We start from the raw sequence: 19,763 nt of genomic DNA on the forward strand, positions 1-19,763 counted from the left end.
GCAGCTTGAATGTGTTTTTTTGAAAGTGTAAACCAGTGTAAGTGAGAATGTACTTGTTTTTAATCAGTCAGTGTACATACAAAGTGCTCAAACCCAGCAGTCTTAACTAAACTAAATGAAAATATTGCAAACAGAGTTGTTAACTTAGGAAGGAGGATTTTAAACCAGGTTTGATGGGGGAAGAGGGAAACATTGCAAAGTAGGGGAGATGTGCCCTACAGAAGGCTGTAAGGAGGACTCTGACATTCCCACTCGGAAGGGAGGGTGCTGAGAGGCTTACTTTGTGTGTAGGTGCACTAACACTTTGAGCGTGGGCGGCCCAAAAGAAGGGCTGGAGGTCACGTATGGATGAACTGCGCAGAGTGTCGTCATAGGAGCGCTCCGATGCCCCAGCGAAAACAGGCCTTTGAGCTGGTCACACATGTCCAAGTCCTACAGCTGTGCTGGGTCAGCCTGAGGATGGAGAGGGTGCAAACATTGTTTAAAGCCTTTTCTCCCTGTCTCAGCTTCCAGTACAGCACTGTTTATTCAGGCCAAAGAATCTACTGGATTTCATCCACATTTCCCTTGTTCTTAGGGCTGGATTTACTAGAGTTTAAGTAACAACGAAATGTGAACTGATTTTGTTAATCTGGCTGCTCTTTAGGTGTCAGACCCCTTTGTTCGTTTCTACTCCCACAACAAGCAGCTTTTTCTAAAACCAATACGACCACAGATCTGGCAAGCGAGGATGCTGCTAAAACCAGAGCGTGTTGCAGTTAGATCCCAGGATGGCAAAACTGCTGGCTCACAATCTGTGCTGAAGATCCAGCTGTGGAGAGTTGTGATATTCTTGCATTAATATCAATAACTCTGGTCGATGGTGATTTATATGCTCAGACCTTTTCATCTGGAACCTTTCCTGGAGCAGCCTTTGCCATGTGAACTGTTAAAGAGCTTGGCGAGCTAGTAGCACAGTCTAAATATGTTCTGGCCCCCTCCTCTGCGCTAGCTTTACCAGGGAGCAACCAGAGTCATAACTCCAGTCCCCAGCTCAAGGAAGGCTCCTTCTAAGTGACACTGAGAAGTAGAGATCATTCAGAGGAGAGAAAAAACAATTTTCTTGTTGGTCAAGTGCTGGCTCTGACCAACCAGTTGAGGAATATTTGGTGGGATGCTTCAGCTCCTCCTGCCTACTAATGATCCCCAGGTCAACTCTGGAGGAACTCTGGAGAGCTGCTACATAGCTGAGTCTCTTTAGGCCCCACGTAGCTGATGAGACATGTGGAATGTGTACATGTGATGGTGTGTGAAGGCAATGACTGATTGCCTGGAAGAAGGTATGTGAAAAAGGTTAATGATATGAACAGTGTGAGCTGGGGTGACAATTCCTTTCTGAGCACACCAGGAGTGTCCTACAAAAGTGTCCGAGCATTCCAAAGGTGTTTACATCTGCTCTCCCCTCCAACCAGCTTGCTAACCTGTTAAGAGCACAGAGACCATGTTACAATGGTGGCTCCTGGGAATATTCAAGTTTGGGGAAAAATCTCCAAATTGCCCTTCTCAGCCAGACTTCCAAAACCAATATCTGCTCTCTTTCTCCCTAATGTTCTTTTTTCCCGGTACTGGTATGGTCTGAAACAATGCAGATGAAAGTTGCTCATTTGAATACCAAAAATCAGTGCTCTGATATTCACAGAATTATTTATGGCCTTTGCAGAGTCTGAGACATTAGTTAGAAGGCAGGGGTTTGCAGGAAATTGGCCTTCTATGGAGTGCAAAAAGTTTAACTGTGGGGGTTTTTCCCCAGCAAAGGATACTTCTTAGCATCTATTAAAAGGGATAAAATCAGAAAGGAAGCAGCACAGGTTGCAGTGAGATTTATTTATTTTTTTTACTCAACATGTGAAATGGTGCTTTGGTAGAAGAGCCAAAGGCTGTAACAGTTTCCTTGACAGTTCTATCAGTGCAAGTTGTCCATGGTCACCAGCAGCTTCAATTTCTAGTCTAAGAACTCCTGTTCACACATGCCTATCTATTGAGCAGATCCTGAGCAGGCAAGTAATTTTCTAGAGCGTGTATAATTTGTACAGAACTGGGGAGGGTATTTACAAAATGGAGAGGAACTAGGGATAGAAGAGGGTTTGTCTCATCAGGGTTTTCTGGAAAACAGAAAGCTGAAGGTGTCAGAGGGAAGAGATGACCCAAAACAGCCTCCTCTTGTTCTGCGAGAGGCCGGGCATGCTGGCTGCCACTGGTGTGCAGTCACAGGGATCCCCGCGGGCGTCTGCATCTGGGACCCTCTGCTGTTAGAGGCTGTGGACCGTACCAGCAGGCAATAACTGTTCCGACATTAGAGCGACATGACTGATCAGTGACATTTTCCTCCAAGATAAATCAGCAGTGGATTCAACTCTTGTCCTTTCTCTCTTGATGGTTTGATCACTCTACTAATTCATACAATGAAGGTTAATATGTTGCTCTTTTCTATTAATTTATTTCTAGTTTTGAAGTCCTTAAGCCAGTATCATCTGCTTGCTGTGCACAGTAGAAAAAGGAAGAAAAGCTCTAGTGAAAGGTGGTTGAGTTGATGGTCAGGAGATTTTGTGGGTTCTAAAAAGATTTGGTTCATTGTTTTGACCAGAGTACTGCAGCATGTGGAAAAAAGATAGGTTTTTGCATAGCAGCAACAACAATCATAATGTAGTGATGTTATCCAGCGGTATCATGTTCAGTTGGAGTGCAGCTGGGAAATCTGCTGTGCAAACACCCTGCCAAAAAAAGGCCAAAAAAACCCAAACAAACCAAAACCAAACTCAAAAAAACCTCCCTGCTTTTAGAAGTTTCCAGTCCAAGTAGCTAAGTCAGGCAAGAAGAGAGTCATTGAAGTACCTCAGGATTACTGTATGTAGGAGGAGGAAGATAGTTTGCTTAAGCTATCTCTTAGTTATCTCTTAGCTATCTCTTAGATGGCTAGAATAATAGAGAACCTGCAAGCAAGTATAAATCTGTCCCATGTTTATGGGGCCTCTCTGTGACCTGAGAATATTTTTCCATCAAAACAGACTGCACTAGTGTGAGCATCCAACTACAACACCTGTGTCCAAAAACCTTGTAAAATCAGCATTTCCTCATTCAGTTAGCACTGGATGTGGCTGATGGCAAATTAAATGATGAGGAACCTCCATGGCCAAGGAAAAGGAAAGGCACCTCTATAGCAACATTTTTGTATGGGAAAGAAAGGGCAAGTGTAAAACTGAGTTGCTGCAACAGAGGCAGTGTTGTACGTATTGTTTTATCTTGTATTTACAAGAAGTTGTCCAGAATACGAAACTATGGAATTGTGTGGGCTCCAAAGCTATGTACAAAATTTCAGCAGAAGACTAAGAATTATTTGGTTGCCTTTTTTTGTAAAAGTAAGGCTGCTTTCCCATTCATTGTCACATGCTGGTGTGTATTCTACAATTCTTGTCTGCTCTTAAAGTGGCTTGGGGTGAAGTGTTGGGGTGGGGGTCAGCGATCCACCATTGCTGGGATGCTGGCTCTGGTTTTCATGCACCAGCAGAGCACTGTTCATAATCCTATTTGCCAGCTCCCTCCCCCTCAGCACAGAGAGACGTGAAAGTCTTCCAGAGAATAGCTTCTGTATTCTGTAAACACACCAAAGGTCATAAAAATATACAGCGCTAACATTAGCTCCTGCTTTTCAGCCTCTGCTACCCCCATTTGACCCCATATGATTGTGTAAAAAGATGAATAGTTGTCTTCAGGCTTAACAGTGAGGAAAAAGTGAGTTTGGTCACTTCTGTAATAGGAGAAACCTTTTCTCACTAAGTGTTACTGGCTGTAGGGAGTTTTGTTTGCTTTTTACATTTCTCTGTCTTGCCAGCACTGAGGACATCCATAATAGGCTTCTGCCCAGAGTTTTGCTTGAGTGGTCACAAAAGTTTTCAGTTACCTGTGATTAGCTACGGATGTTTTACCCCTTGGTTAAAGTTTGCATACAGTGCTGTCTGGGGTCATTCACTTGACTGTATAAGTGACAAATATAGCAAGAATTGGATATTTAGCAGAGTTTAAACATTTAATGGCACAGGCCTGCCCTCTCCCACTCTGATGACAGGGTTTTTATTCTGTAGAAGTAATGAAAGGAATTTGTGCTCTCTTTAAAATATTTGATGAGTTCTTCTGAGAGAGGCATTAAGAGAGGCATTAACCCATGGCAGGGGGGTTGGAACTAGATGATCTTTGAGGTCCCTTCCAACCGAAACCATTCTATGATTCATTCTATGATTCTAAGTAGCATGTCAATAAATTTAAATCAGGACTATAAGACAGAGCTTTGTTTTTTTGTGGCATTTACTGATTTCCAGGCTCTGTGCATGTCTCCCTCAAGCCTGACAAGGCAGTGAGGACATCTGTTTCCGTGAGTGAGCAGAATGCACTTGGCCTGTGAGCAGAAGGTGTGTTTCAGGCTATGGTATCAGGTTTTTGCTCTAAGAGCTTCCAGGAAACATAACTTCTGTGTGTTTTAACATTGGTAGTAAACAATGTAAAAATGCAGAAAGCTGTTCCTGCTGTTAAGTCCTCCTCCCGCCCAAGTTAGATGTGTCTTATCTAACCTCTTAGAGAACAAGCAATGTGAAGGTGCTAACTTGCCCAAACCTATTTAAAAGGATTCAGAGATCTTTAACCTCACTAGAAGTTGATGTGTCAAAGTGGGCTGTTGGAAAGAGCTGGATCCAAAACTGGCAATTAGCATTTCAAACATTTGATTTCAATGTCTCTTGTTTGGAAATGTGTGATCTGACATCTGCTGTTTTATTTAGGATTGCAAGGTTTGCCTTTGTTGTCTTGTTTCCTCTGCTTGGCTGTGAGGATGCCATCCTGGCCCCATTGCAGTCAACAGTAAAGCCCTCATTTGCCATCCGTAAGAGCAGGATTGGACTCCCACTGCTCTGTTCCTTGCTTGCAGTGCACAGCAGGCTCCTCAGCTTTTTAAAGAGGTTGGTCCAACTAGGATAAATCCCAAAAGATGATGGACTTGGGGACCCCCTGCCTTAGCCCAGTAACTGGAGTCCCAGAGCCCTACTTTAGGCAGAGGTTAATCCCCAGAGCTGCAGTCCAGGGCAATGGCCACAGGACTGCATCCCTCTCTGGGGCAGCAGCCAGGGCCTGGCCAGGGCAGGGAGGTCATCTCCAGAAGCTCTCCCTCTTGCATGGAGCTGGAGGGCCTGGGGCTCTCCAGAGCATGCAGGAGGGTGAAGATTGTGACCATCCAGGCTGCTGCACTACTTCAACTGGTGCCACCATGGGCAGTAGTGTTGTATTGTATGAGCACTTCTGCAAACAAACAGAGCCGTTCTGCCCCATCTTGTGTATTCCCTGATCCTTTGGAATCATGGAGAAGGAATGGCTTTGCTTAGGGTGTCTTAACCTTTGCAGGATCTCATCCGTCTTGTTTGGCCCAGGTACTTCTTTTACATGAGGCTTGCACTCTTCCTGGTCCAGGTCTGCACCTCTGGCTTCCTTGTTAATTCTGTCTTTGCTTTTGTACTTACTTGAAATGCAGACCATCGCATACTGCTGTTGTTATTCAGAGATGCAACTCCCCATCCTCTTAAAATTCTTTTAATTCTTTAGTTTTGCACTAAAGGCAATAATGGCTTAGAAAGAAAAATGAAAAGAGCGTACTTCATGTAATCCAAACTTCACCTCCCCGGATCGTTGGCTCCACTTTCACGTTTGTGATGTCAACAGACGTCTTAAAGATTAAGAACACATATCAAATTTCACTGTCTTACCCTACTGGGAAATGTTGCAGACCCTTTTTCCCTCTGCCAAGTAAAATCTTAAGAAGTTTAATAAAAAAAAAAAAAGTCTGAAGAAAGTCAAGACTTCTACTGAAGTGAAATGGATGTGGGCCTCCTGAGCAGGATGTAGTGTACAGCCGGATTCATTAACACCTTGCCTGCCCACCACCAGGAGTGCTGCCGCATCCCATGGCATCGCCACAGCCGCCACTCCCCACTACCAAATCTAGACTTGGACTTCATCTGCTCTAGTTACCTGCCGAACTGCTCTAGATTTCCACTTTTTCCAAAACTGCGAAGTTCTCAAGAGTTTCTCTTGTCTTTTCTGTTTTCCCTGCAGGCCATCAAACAAGAACATCCACATTGCTACTGTGGGTCCCCTTGGGCACCCATGAACTTTAATGTTTTGAAATGATTGGGAACAGGTGGGGAATTTGGTTTCTTTAGAAATTAAATAAACCTAAATTTGTGAAGACCTATAAATGAGATTGTGATTAGGCTTAATGTAGAATGGAAGCAGTGGTGTGGATTTTTTTTTCCTATGAAGTGTTTATATACATCCAACGTAAGAAGAACTTGATTTGTTTTTAAGGAAATTATGTTGTCAAAAGAGAAACTTTCCCTGGAACCTTTCTAACATGGTGAAAAACAGACCCAGCCTTGCTCTTGTCTGCACTCAGCCACACGGCAGTAAGCAAGCGAGGAAGCTCAGCATGTGTGTTTTGACAGTGGCACCAAATCTTCTACCTTTGCCATGCAGTCACTACTACTCCCACATGCTGCTTGTTATCTACTTGCTCCCATACTCTAGGATAAAAATCATGCCTTTTCAGGATTAAGACACACACCAGGAAGGACTCATTTCAAAAGCGATCGGGATAGGGACTGCCCAGGGAGCAGAGGGTCCAGCTTCTGGGATGGCTCCTGCTTTCCCTCTCTGAGCATGCACTGGCTGACACTAGTGGAGGGGGCAGAGCCTCCATTCCCTGTTCTATTTGCATCAGATAAGGCAGTAATTTCTGACTTAACCTTTCCATGGGAGCAAACTTTCACTTCATTAACACTGGTGTCATAGGCGGGACAGGGTAATTCACCGTGTGATCCAGACCCGGCTGTGACCTGCATGGAGCCATCCAGTGGCAGTGCTAATTAGTGCCTTAATGGCATGTGAACACTTCTTCACGGTCACTTTGGCTCAGGCCACAAATAATTTTGCATGAATCACTAAGCAGCCATTGCCTGGTAACTAACTTTGGCTTCTAACTGCTTCGGCAAGACCTCCAACCCTGCCGCAGAGGATAAATGACATCCTGTTGTTATCTGTCCTCTGGGCAGCTGCTAAATTCCCACAGCAGCTTCAGTTTGCCATCTCCGTTGAAGGACAGCGCTCCAGGCATTGCAGCATGTCCCTGATATGAACGTGAGTAATGAGTGTAATTAGGGGCTGACCAGGCAGAGATGCATCAGGCCTTGTGAGAGAAGCTCGGCTGAACCCTGGAAATATTTCTTCCTTTTTGGTCTAGTTTTTTGGATCAAGCTTTCTCCAAATTCCCAGAAGACAGCCTGACACTTTTATGCATTTAATTCTGCCTCCAATCGTTTGTCGTGGCTGTGCAATATGACTGCCTGCATGGCGCTGTGAGGAGCTGCAGGGGAGATACCTACGGTGAAGGGTTGTTTGGGATTGCAGAGGAAGAGTAGTGTGTTTTGGCAGGGGGGTAGACAGGATTTACCCGGGAGATGTAAGAAAGCTAATTTAAACTTTCTAATGAGCTGGATTTTGTAGTTGGGCAAGGCATTGGAGTTAGTGGCGTTAAGTGAGCTATTACCTACAGTGAGAAAGCGTCTTCTTGCCAGGAGTCCAGAATATGAATTTCTCTTGTGTTGTTAAATTATGGTTTGGTGTCTATCCTCAAGTGTCTTTTAGCTATTTTCTTCATGCCTACTGTATTAGAAACTTGAGAAAGCCCCTGTAGCCTCAAGAACAGGGCCTGTGTGACCAGAGCGAGCTTCAGTGCGTGCACACACATCCCGAGAGCGTGCCTGAGCGCTGGCGTTCCACTGAAACCTGCCACCAGGTTCTGCTCTCTCTGCAGCTGTTGACAACGGCTGAGCTAAATGCTGTCTGCATTAAACTTTTGGGGAACACACCGGGAACAATAATGAGAAAGTTTTTATTGGAAAAAACCCAAACAAAACACCCCAGACCCCCAAGGTCCCCAAAACCCCCAAATCCAACATTAGTACAGAAGTAGAAGTTGCTCACCCAGCTCTGATTCTTAAACCAAGTTGCTATAACAAGTGGTCCCAATAATGCAATATTCAGAATGCCTGCTTCTGTACTTTTGTACTGAATTCTCTGTGTTGGTGTTTTTTTGGTGTTTTTTTTCTTTCTCAGATGTTTAGCTTGGATTTCCCTGTGAGGAATCAACCTTTTTCCAGTGGAAGCTTCAGAATTGCAGTAGGCAATACAGTAGTAAGTCAAGGGAGGGAAATTAAGCAACTGGTTTAAGACTAAAATCCGTAGTATCTTTTACAGACAGGTTATCAAGCAAAGATCCCCACACAGTTCAAATAAGGCTAAACAAATGTATTTATATGCTGGATATCTAGCTTTCAAGCTGTGAGGTTTCAGCTATGGGACTGGGCTTTACTTTCTCCTGAGGTAGAAGTTTATCTACTGGTAAAATAAGATGTGCTGGTGGACCCTCTGAAGTAAAGCAGACAATAAAAGTCCCTGGCCATTTGCAGTCAGTAAAACTTACATCACCCTATTTATAAGGGGCCTATTCTATGGTTCTGGACATATTTCAGTTTGTGTTTATGCCTGACCTTCTAAAAATATATTTTTTTCATGGTTTCTGTTCTTCACTGAAGTTATGCTCTGCCTTTTGCTTTACAAACCATCACCGTATAACATTTAACAATTCCAAATTGATTAAGTTTAGTGAAGGATGAAGTGATCCCTATTTGTGTGTGTTTTTCTGAAGCACTGCTGACAAAAGCTATGTAAATGTAACACATGACCACTGTTTACGGTAGATTAAGCTTGTTCAGCATTTGTCAGTAATGTAGCCAGTTTGCAATTAAAATAAAAGGATTTTGTGATGGGGTTGTTTTTGCGATTTGGGTTAATAATTAACCTAATCTGACAAAAACTATCTGGCAAAAATAGCTAGACTGGACAGATATGTGGCAGAAGGCTCCTCAGCAGGAGGAAGGTGACCTTTGGAAGTGAACAGCAAAGCTAGTATGTTAACTCTGCGGAGACTCAGAAGCAGTCTAGCTAGATTTTTTTTTCCCCAACAGCAAAATATAGTTTAAACTGTCTCTTTTTCTGTTGTTCCTGTCAGCAGTATGCTCTTGTTTGCCTACCCCTCGAAGAACATAGCTCTGTGTGATAGCACCCAAGCCAAACTATGCTATGCAAGCTGTTGTGCCAAATCAATAAATTTTAGAGAATTTGTGGACCCTGGGGAGAAAGCTCTATAAATGCTTTGACCCATGGAACCACAACAAAGCTGCTGTGTTTCTGGGTTACTTTTACTTCTGTTTTACCTTTATAGTTTAATTTTAATAGATGTAACCCCAGTATGAGAAGGCAAACTACGGTGGTCAGTGTCTTGTTCTAGACTTGTGAGGGCGAACTAAGAGGGAAACCAGTTTGGATCTACATTTAAGCTACAATGTGAGTGGAAAGGAAAGGAGGATGCTCTGACTGATGGCACACAGATTGAAGAGAAAGGCAATATGTACGATGTGATGTCTTGGATTTCCTGGCATATAACAAATTCTCCTTTACCTGTCCTTGCATGTTGCCTTTTTGTATGTAGAAATTTAAAAAAAAAAGAAAAAAAAAGAAAAAGAGAAGAAAAGACAAGAAAAGAGAAGAAAAAGCAAAAGCTTATGTTCTTCATTATCAAGGGCAGTGGAAAATCTGCAAAAATTCAGAACTAGAAAAACAAAGCAGATGAAGTCAGTGGGTGGTCTGTGTTCACTGCGATGTCTTCTCAAGTGCCTGGACACTGAATTTATTGTAATCACTTTTGCTTTCTAAGCATATATCTGGGTGGGAAGGGAGTGGGGGAAAGAGAAAAGTAACAAATGTTATTTACTGAGACAATATGTTCCTACCAATACTGATTTTAAAAAAGAAAGTAAAGATGTTTCCGGAAAGGAAACATGAAACAGAGTATTGTTAAGAATTATATTGTTTATATTTTTGTATCACAGCCCAGCCTCAGTTCTTTTGTGTCACTGCATTTAATTTCACTTTTAATCTTGCCTTTGTTTCTTACTTAAATGAAGCTCATATGTTAAACAGTTCTGATTCCTTTAAAAAATGCTGATCCATTGTAGGTCCTAAACCCTTGTGGGCTAGAAGAGGCAGACTTTCCTTGCCTTTGTTTTTTAGGGAAATGCCTCCATTGTTGTGCACTTGCCAGTAGCCAGGAGGCTTTTCAGATGCAGAATAGCCAGGTAGATGCAGCCTTGTACCAGTGGGCAAAGCATCTCACATTACTGGGCAGATGTGCCATATAAGCAGTAGAAAGCTGATTGTGATTTTTTTTTTTTTTCTTTTTAAAGAAGAGCAATGAAACTCTTTTTTTAAAGGAGACTTGAGAAAACTGTTTTGTGTTTCGTGTCTATCTCTGTCCAGAGCTGCCTTCACTTTCCCTGCATAGCAAATACAGTACTGGGGTCACTTCCCTGTGCCGGGGACGGATGTCCTTCCACAGGGTCACTGAGGAATTCCCTCCCTCCCTTCTGCCCATGGGTACCAGGCTCTGTGCAAGATTATCTGAACAGACTTTTAACAAACACTCAGATTTTAATCTGATCCTCAGCCTGCCAGCCTCGTGCTTGCTCCTAAGCTCCTGAGTCCGGGTGCACGTCCTGGACACCTCTCCCTGCAGAGACAGCGCCGGGCCTGGTGGGGACCCTCCCTCCTCCTCCTCCAGTTTCTACATAGCCTGAGAGTATCGGGGCAAACTGTACTGTACAAAGTCCTCAGTGAATAATATCATGCTTGTAGATATAATTTCACGTTTGCAAACACCTGCTTGCTGTATTACATCACCCTCTACCTTATTGTTATGACCTTTTATGGAGCTTTCTCAATGAGTTATTTCTTATTTTTCGGTTGCTAGCACAGCAAGCAGGACTGTGAAGGTGAAGTTGTGATGAGTATCTTCACTCTAAGATAATGAGGTAGTGCTCTGTATTGCTGATAGCTGAATCTGACTGTCTTGCAAAAACTATGCTGTAGAAAGTTCCTCAGATGATAATGTAATTTTGTTTCCTGATTCTTCCAAAGCAGGAGCCAGGATTTTTTTAATGTCTACATCCTCTGTACTCCTCTTTCCTTTGGCTTACTGGATAAAGCTGAACTAAAGTAGCAAATTTGACTCTGCTTCAAGGATGGGTGAGGTTTGTAGCAACTCTGACCTAATACAGAAGCCAATTCCATTATTAAGTTGCCTCCTGAGATTGTTTTGTTCCTGACTACTGCGTCCCACCCCACAGCTGATATAATTAAACTCTCAGATACTTTTGCACACTTTCTTGTGTTTTTGTTTGCTTTGGTTGGTTGGTTGTTGTTGTTGTTTTTTAAATAATAATAAACCCACTTTGGTACACACCATGGTGCAAGGTAACTTGCAGGAATATGGAGTATGCTGTCCCTGAGGCTGAGTAATCTTCCCCAGTTGATGCATGCCCATCAGTTACAAAGGTACCAGTTTTGAGACCATCTCCTCTAGGGGTTGCAGAAGATGCAGAAGCAGCTTTGAATTGCTTCGCACTACCTTGCACATGTGCAAGGATGTGCCTATGTCCTTGCACGTGTGCAGCAGCAGCATTAGTCCTGCTGCTTCTGAGCAAGCTGTTTCCAAGTGCAAAGGAGACATTTTCTGCATGGACAGCTGCTCACCTTCTCCTCGGGGGGAAATGTGGTGGGTGAGGTAGGAAGAATCCATATTCTGGATGTGGGATAGAGGCTATTAGTTCTCAATAAAAGTAAATATAATTTTAAATGTACATTTCATTCTTTGTAAAGGTTAAATGCCTCTTCTTACATGTTATTGATATCACACAGGACTTCAAGATTCAAATGCTTTTAAACTGTTATATACATGAATTATGTGCTGCGCTTTATGCCATGTATTATATAACAGCTAATTCAGGGTGTCCTCCAATTTCTCAGGACCAAAAAAATGAATGTGAGGCCTTGTATATAAATCTTTTTACACCAGGTGCAGAGTGTTGTTTGTTTTGTTTTGGTCTGGTTTGTTTTAAACTGGTAGGGGATCTGCCCTTTCTACATTATACTGTTGCACGCAGCTTGTGTTAAGTGTGCCTTCTTCGATTTCATTAAGGCGTCCTTCCTTGCATAATTTATATCAGTATTCAGCCCTCTACATTACCAAAATGGTGCAAAAGAGCCTTAAGATGAATGAAGACCAAAGGCTATTTTTGCTGGACTGTACAGCTTGTCCTGCTTTACATGTTGCAGCTGCTTATAATAAATTTAGGTGGATTCAAATTCATATTGAGTCTAAGTGCCAAAATTGTGGATTTAATTGTAGGGCATATCCCTACAATGAATAGAAGTTTAGTTAACTGTAGAATTAAATGACTGTTTTCAACTGCTGTGGGTCTCCACTGAATTTGATACAAGTTCAAGCGGCCTTGTAGCATCCAGCCTTCGCTGGATCATAAAGCAAAGACCCTCCCTAGGAGCACAGATGGAATTTCTTTCCACCACTACAGTGAGATTAATGACAGTGTTAGTAGGGTTTTTTCTTCCCCTTTGTCCTGTAAATCTGAGCACTATTCGACTAAACTGCCTTTTAAAGAAAACAAACTAAAACTCAGGCTGCCTAAGTTCTCCTGAGGCACCACTCAAGCAGCAGTATTTTGTTCATCCCACAAACCTTTCATGGCACTGTGGATTTTGGGCAGGAGATGGATGCAGGATCAGGAATGTTGGCAGGGACTACCGGGGTTTGCAGTTGTAGGAGAAAGGGGCCACACATCAGCTGGTGCTGCTGATGTGATGATGGATTAGCAAAGAGAAAGGTTTGCATTGAGCTAAAAATGGAAGGATTAGCAGCTGCCCTTGTTGAGTCAGGCGAGAGGGGGGAGGATGAGGAGGAGAGCAACATGCTGTGGCACTGGCCTGTACTAAATTCGTTGTCAGCATCCTTCTTTATTGCTAATCTCCCTCCCCTTCCTTCAACAGGAAAAAGACTTCTGGAGAGCTTCCTTCATATCAGAGAAGGATAACTCTTATTTTTATTCTTCCCCGTTGCTTATGCTTTTTTTATTATTACTCTGCTGATTGCATTTTTAATTTTTCAGATATTTTAAATCCAAAGTCATTTCCAGACACAAAAGAGTTAAAGGTGCTATTTTAACTGCAAAGGCAGAGCCCAGTCTGAAGTAACAACCAGAGATGTTTGTGCACATGGATTTATTAAATGCTACAGGTATGTGGCTGGACACCACGTCCTCATTGAGATCCATTCCTGTGATGTGAGGTTTGAGTTCAGAACCGTCTCTAAAATTAATAAGCCATCATGTTTTCTTTTCATCTCCTCAAAAAAATAGTAGATTTGTTGCTTATGTTGATTTTTAGCACTTACTTAGTTCCTTAGAGCCCCTGTTTCACTCTTTCGATACAGTTCAGCAATTGAGACCCTTATGTTTGGCACAAGACCTGTTTTGGTAATGTCAACAGTTAGCATCATTGCTGATGGACTCTGGGGAGAGCCAAGAAGCTTGTTTGGATACTTGCTGCCTTTCGCTGTCTGCTCTCCTCTCTGCTGGGGGCTGCCCAGAGACTCATCGGAAGGGAAGGTGTTTCCATACGTACCGATGGCTGTGTTGCAAAAGGGCTGGAGTTGAACCTTAAATCACTTTTGAGTATGGCTCTGAGCTCACTTGGGATGTGAATGGGAGCAGCTGTGTTACTGTGCAATACTAATAGAGGGAGGCAAGTGAAAACCCCCTTTTCAGAGTTGCATTGCAATCAGTGAAGCTTCTCCCCGATGGATGAACCTCGAGGTAAGGATTCGTTTGTAGAAAAAGAGGAATAAAACAGGAGGCTTAAATTACCTGACTGTCAGGTGGTGAGGCAATGCAGTGGCCGGAGCACCATTTCTAACCACTGCAACTCCCCTCTAGGTCAGCTGCACGTGTAGCGTTCATGGGGGCGGCAGCTTTTTACACAACCCAGAACTTCTACTATGGGCAGCAAAATTGGGCTCATACTAATACAGCATAATGATTTGTGGTATTTTTTAAACACCTGCAAAGAGCTTTGTGGATTAATATTGATATTTTAGATCTAATTATAGATAGCTTTTAACAAAGAAAAAACATGAGATTGCTAAAATGTGTTGTAGTATGGTAGGGCAGGACAAATTGTTCTGGATCACTTTCCATTAGCTAGTGTGCAGCATTTCAGATTTCTTTTACTTAAAGGAAAAATACAAGTCCAAACTTAAGAGACCAAATTCTGAAAATGTATTACTTAAATAAAAAGCTCTGTTCCATGAATTTCTTTTGTCCTATATGGGACAAAATATGTTCTATATGTCCTCCGAGCTTTTCAGAAAACAGGGTAATTTTCTTCAGTGTCTCACTGTGAACTAAGTACTTAATTTGGGTTTACCAATTTGAAAAATGTGGTCTCTGTGAGACAACTTGCTCATGTGAAGAATTTTGTTTAATGTGATGGTCAAAGAAAGTAAAAGAAGCCTTTTGAAAATAGCTTGATTAAAAAAAATCCAAACAAAACAAAAACCTCAGAGGAGAATTAACAAACGTAAGTGCTGTTTAAAACAGATGATCCTTCTTGTTTGAGAGCAGACCAGTCTCTTTGCACTGCCTGGGCGAGCTTGCCGTGTGGGGTCCACTCAGCCACGTCTCTTCTGAGCAAGGACAGAGAAACATTTGAAGACAGGAGGATTCCTCTTCGCTTGTCAGAATCATTATTTGCTGCCTTATTTTCTGTCACATAGTAATCTAGAATATTTGGGATCTCCACCTGAAAGGAGAGGAAGAGGCATTGCAGGTGCATTCAGGAGCACTGCTTGGGGAGAATGATGAGAAGAACCTGCCAAGCGAGAAAACACTTCACTGTTTGTCCTCTCAGAAAGTTGCTTGGGAAGTTAGGACAAGAAGGTTAGGAAGAATTTGGCCATGGCTCACTTCCAGATTTTTCTTCTCCTTCAGGGAACAAATCCATTTTAAAAGCAGAGGTTGGAAAGAAGGGAGGAGTTCATTCAATGTCTTCATTCAACTGTCTTTAGACTGCAAGAATGAGTTTTTCCCCATCTCTAAGCATGATTGTTATACGAGGCTTTCATTGTGATAGGCACCTGTCACAGCTGCAGAGGGTATGCCTCAGGGACAGCTGAAATTAATACTGCAAAAACACCAAACCCTACAGACTTGGAAGGGATCTCTGATACTCCTTTGTTCAACCTCTCATGCAAAGACTAGGTCATGCTACTACACCACATTAGCTGAGGCTACTTCTGGCCAAGGCTCGGACGTGTCCTGCATGGAGATTGCATGGCTGCTTTGGGTGCCTGTGCTGGGCCTCCAATACCTTCCTTGAGAGGAAAGTGAGGAACTTCTACAACACTTCTTCTCATGGCAAACATGCACCCGATGTACAAGTATGTGCCAGTAGTCTTTATCTACAGAGAGGCAAGGGGATGGAGGAGATGATGAGCTTTTTTTTTTTTTAAATCCCTAAAAACACAAGAAGGTTTTCTAGACTCAGCAAAAGGGGGAAGGTTATTTAGAAAACTTATTAATCTGTTCTCAATGGAGTATCTATACCATGTACTTGAAAACATAACTTACATGGATAATATTACTGTGTTAGTTAAATGTGTGAGGGCAAAAACATGTCTAGAGTGTGAGTTTTTTTATTTGTTTGAAGAATCAGATGGATCTTATCTGGAGACAAGGAATAAAACTCACTCTCATCTGTATTAGATAAATACACCATTGAGACCAAAGTCCATGGTGCTTGTTGAGGTACTTGTATGGATATGAAGTTAGGGCTACAAGACTCTGTTTGATGATCCATTTAAATTAATCCACTTACTTAGAAACCAAAACCAAAATCAGATGTTGTGATTTCCTCAGAGAGAGGGGACAATGACTGAGATCCTGAAGAGGTATCCAGAGTCCTTATTCCTGAAATATGTGATTTCAAGACTGTAACTTAAAGAACAAATTTGACAGAAGAACAACAACAAAAAATTCCTCCAGTTCATGGTCAGTAATCTGAGTTGTTTGGGAGATGGACATGAGCCAACAGAAGTCTTTCCAGGAGTTACTCATGGGATCTCAAATTCATTCCTTCCCCTATTACAGCTCAAGCTGTTTTATAAAGTACCGCTACTTTTTTTTTTTTCCCTTTCCCAAAAGGTTCATGCAGGCTGAAAGGCTGAAAGTGTGAGCTATTTGGTGTCCCTTTTTCCCTTCTAAGGTTCAATTAGTTTCTTTCTCCCTGTGGAGAAATAGCAAAGGAGAGAAGCACTTCAGCACAAGCTCCTGATTTGCGCAAGCTCCTCTGCATGCTCTGACAGACCAGGCTGTGGGAGCAGCTGTTGCCAGCCTGCATGCAGATGGCTGCATCGAGCCGGTGTCTGAGTACGCTTATGCTAAGATTAATCACTTTCTAACGTTAATCACTTTCTACCCCTTTAAAGCCCCATGGTGAATAGCAGTGAATCCTGCTTCCCAACAAGTGATGGAAGCTCTTTCATGCATGGGCCCAAGGTGGCCTTCAGATGGGTTGGTAGAACAGTGACGTGGTTTCTCTAGGGCAGGCAGGGCCCTGGACCCCTGAGTACTTGTGGTGCTTTGCCAACTGTCTCTTTTATGTTTCTTTTGGGTACCAGTGCTTCTCACACAGCTCAGGTACCTATGCTGCACTGCTGAATATGCTCACTACATCGTGCATTTCTGCTGACTTCAATGTAAATCTGGCCTGTTAGCAAGTGCAGTAAAAGGCTATGTTAAAGTTGAAATACAATTTAGGTGTTATGTCCTGTATTATCTTAAGAAGAGTTTGAATTATTTTGACATAGCCTGAGACATACCTGTTACAAGAATGCTGAAGATTTACTGATGACATTTTTAAAGTCCTCTCAGTCACCTGAGAAAATGTTTAACATTTCTGTGTTCTACAAGGTTTGGATATGATCTTTTTGAGAATTGTACTTATGCATAGCCCAGGCACCAAAACTGCTGGGATTTTATGACATTTTCTTTCACCTTCAGAACTATAATTTTGAACAACCTTCTTCAGCAGATTGATAGCAACAAATACAATTTTCAGCATTGGATCTCAATTCCTTCTTCTGCACACGGGTGGTATCTGTTGGGATTGTTAGGACCTTATGAACACAAAAGGCCAATTTCTTTGTCAGGAAACAACATTTCCTGAATAATTTATAGCTAAATACTTCTCATAGCTGAATAAAGTATTAATACATGTATGAATCCTCAGTTTAGTTTCAGTGATAGTGAGTCACTTCCCTTGTTTGTGTCGGTCATTCAACAGCAAAAGAGAAGAAGATATCTCAAACTGTGTGAAGTTTCCGTTTTTTATTAAATGGGCTTCTGGTTGCCAGTGCTCCTTCAGCAGTAACACTGGAAGTGACTGCTCTCATGCCACTCTTCAAGAGTTTTTCATTTGAAATAAATTATGTCTTATACAAAATAAACAGTGTTATTTGAGAACAAATACGCTACTTTAAAAAAAACAAAACAAAACTCATGCTGTCCAAAAGACTTGCTCTTGCTTTAGCTCCAGGAGCTGATAAAGCTAGAGCTGTGATGTAAGTACATACATTTTCCATATAAGATAGATAGACATGTGTAAGTCTGGTTTGTGCGCCTGTAGGGAGGATGACCACAGTATCTTTGAAAACTTCACTCTGCCTCTTCAGATAATTGTATTCTGCAGTTGCTAATCTTCAAGTACTTTACTCACAGGCAAATGGAAATGGGGGGAAAAGAAACACAAAGTATTTTTGAAAAACCTCACAATCTGTTGGGAGTTGAGCAGACTCATAGACATCATTCTCATACCACACTCTGTCAACTGCCACAGTGCCACAAAGGTGGTGAATTTTTAAAGTGAGGTTACAAAATCCTCAGGAGAATGGCAGAAGATCCTAAACATCCGATGATAACACTGAGTCTTCATTGTAGTGACTTTTGACAGCCAGCCCCAATGGCCTTTGAAATTCCCAGCTCTGAAGAGCTTGTTTTGAAATATAAACCAAAATCCCTAATTGTCTAATGCAAACACCATCTAAAGAAGCTCTTGTCAGCATACCTGGCCTTGCTTTGCCTTTCACTTGTAAGTCTTTCAGAAAGCTTTGGACAAGCCCAGGTCTGGCTGAAAGCCTGCTTCCGGCCTCCTGCATTTTTCACACCACGTTCCTGGGCTCTGCATTGTTTTCTTATGTTGTGCTGGAGATGTGCAATAAGTGTACTTTAGATGATAGAGACTTTGAGGAAAAAGGGGAAAAGAGCAGTGGAGGAAGGAAATACAGCAAATATGATAGGGACCTGATAGAGCTAATGATCCCCTCCAAGTGTAACAAAAGCAATCATCCTCTTTATTTCTGTGCTTCTGTGGTTAGAATTAAAGGAGCCTTTGATATACAGGCTAAACTGAAACTAGACAGACAGATGATTTATTAAAACCATCAGGTACTTCGTCAAAAGGCAGCATGTTAACGCTTTTCATTTATCAAAATATGTGCCATTGATATATGGAGTAGGACAAAGTATATTAAACAAAAAGTCTATATTATAAATAGAGACAAAAAGTGTGCAGCCTTCTTATCTGTTACCAAAGACTCAAAGCTGGAGCTTGTTCACCACTATTTGAACTAATGGTGTATCTCAACACTGACATTCTTTCAAGAGAGCTTAGTTCAAATGCTGTTTGGGTTCTAGAGATGGTAGCTAGCTCTAGCGAGCAATGCTACTGCAGCAATCTGGCTCAGATTCAGGTATGCAGGAACTTAAGACTGTTTATCCAAAAGCTTGAATCACCCTCTCTTGCATCTGAGCAGTTTTGGCTGGCAATCAATCAGGAAGCAGAATTCTTCACCAGCAGAATGCTAGAGGCTGGGATGTGTTTTACAGACAGGGAGGATGTGAGATGCCATTGCTGGGCTGAGAGGAAAGGAAGCTGTTGCTACAATGTAGGAGCACAAACAATCAAGTCACTTCATCTTTGGAGATAACTGCATGACTGTGAGCCTAGACATCTCTCTGACTGGGAAATGCTATAGTTGCCCCTCTGGCAGTTTTATTAGTTTTACTGCTTACTTGTGTTCTTGGGAGTCTGTTCTTCCTACCATTGCTTGTCTCCCAGCAAGTCTACAGACAAAATAAAATTGTTGCTAAGGGGATAGAATTTGTATGAATTCAGATGTCAGTATGGGATGTGGCAGTAGAAACTCACATCGGATGTCTGCTGAGATCAAAGTTACTTTGAACTATGGAGACTGCAAAACTGTAAAGCTCTGGGTTCTGCAAAGCTCCTTGGTATCCCAGGACTGGACTTGCAAGGCACAGGTGTCAAAAGGCTTCGATAACTTTTTCTTTCATATTCTTCAGTAAAAGGGGGGATTTGAGTAGTAGTCACAGTGTGGAAAGGGGAGAAGTATGAAAGAGGAGAGGAACATTGGGGCTTGGGAACTGAAATTCAAGCATTAGAAGTCTATTTTGGCTCAGCTATTGACTTGTTGTGTGGCCTTGGACAGCCTGGTTTATAAAGTAGGGAGGGGAAACTGGCACAGGAACATCTGAGGATTAGAAGATGTTTACAGAATGCTTTGTACTTGCATCATTTTATCTTTTCAAAGTGTTTATTAATTTTGAGTTAGTCTCTTATGCCACTGTAACAGCACTGAACTT

The sequence above is a fragment of the Balearica regulorum genome, chromosome 3 (assembly GCF_011004875.1).
Source record: "Balearica regulorum gibbericeps isolate bBalReg1 chromosome 3, bBalReg1.pri, whole genome shotgun sequence".
NCBI lineage: Eukaryota > Metazoa > Chordata > Aves > Gruiformes > Gruidae > Balearica > Balearica regulorum.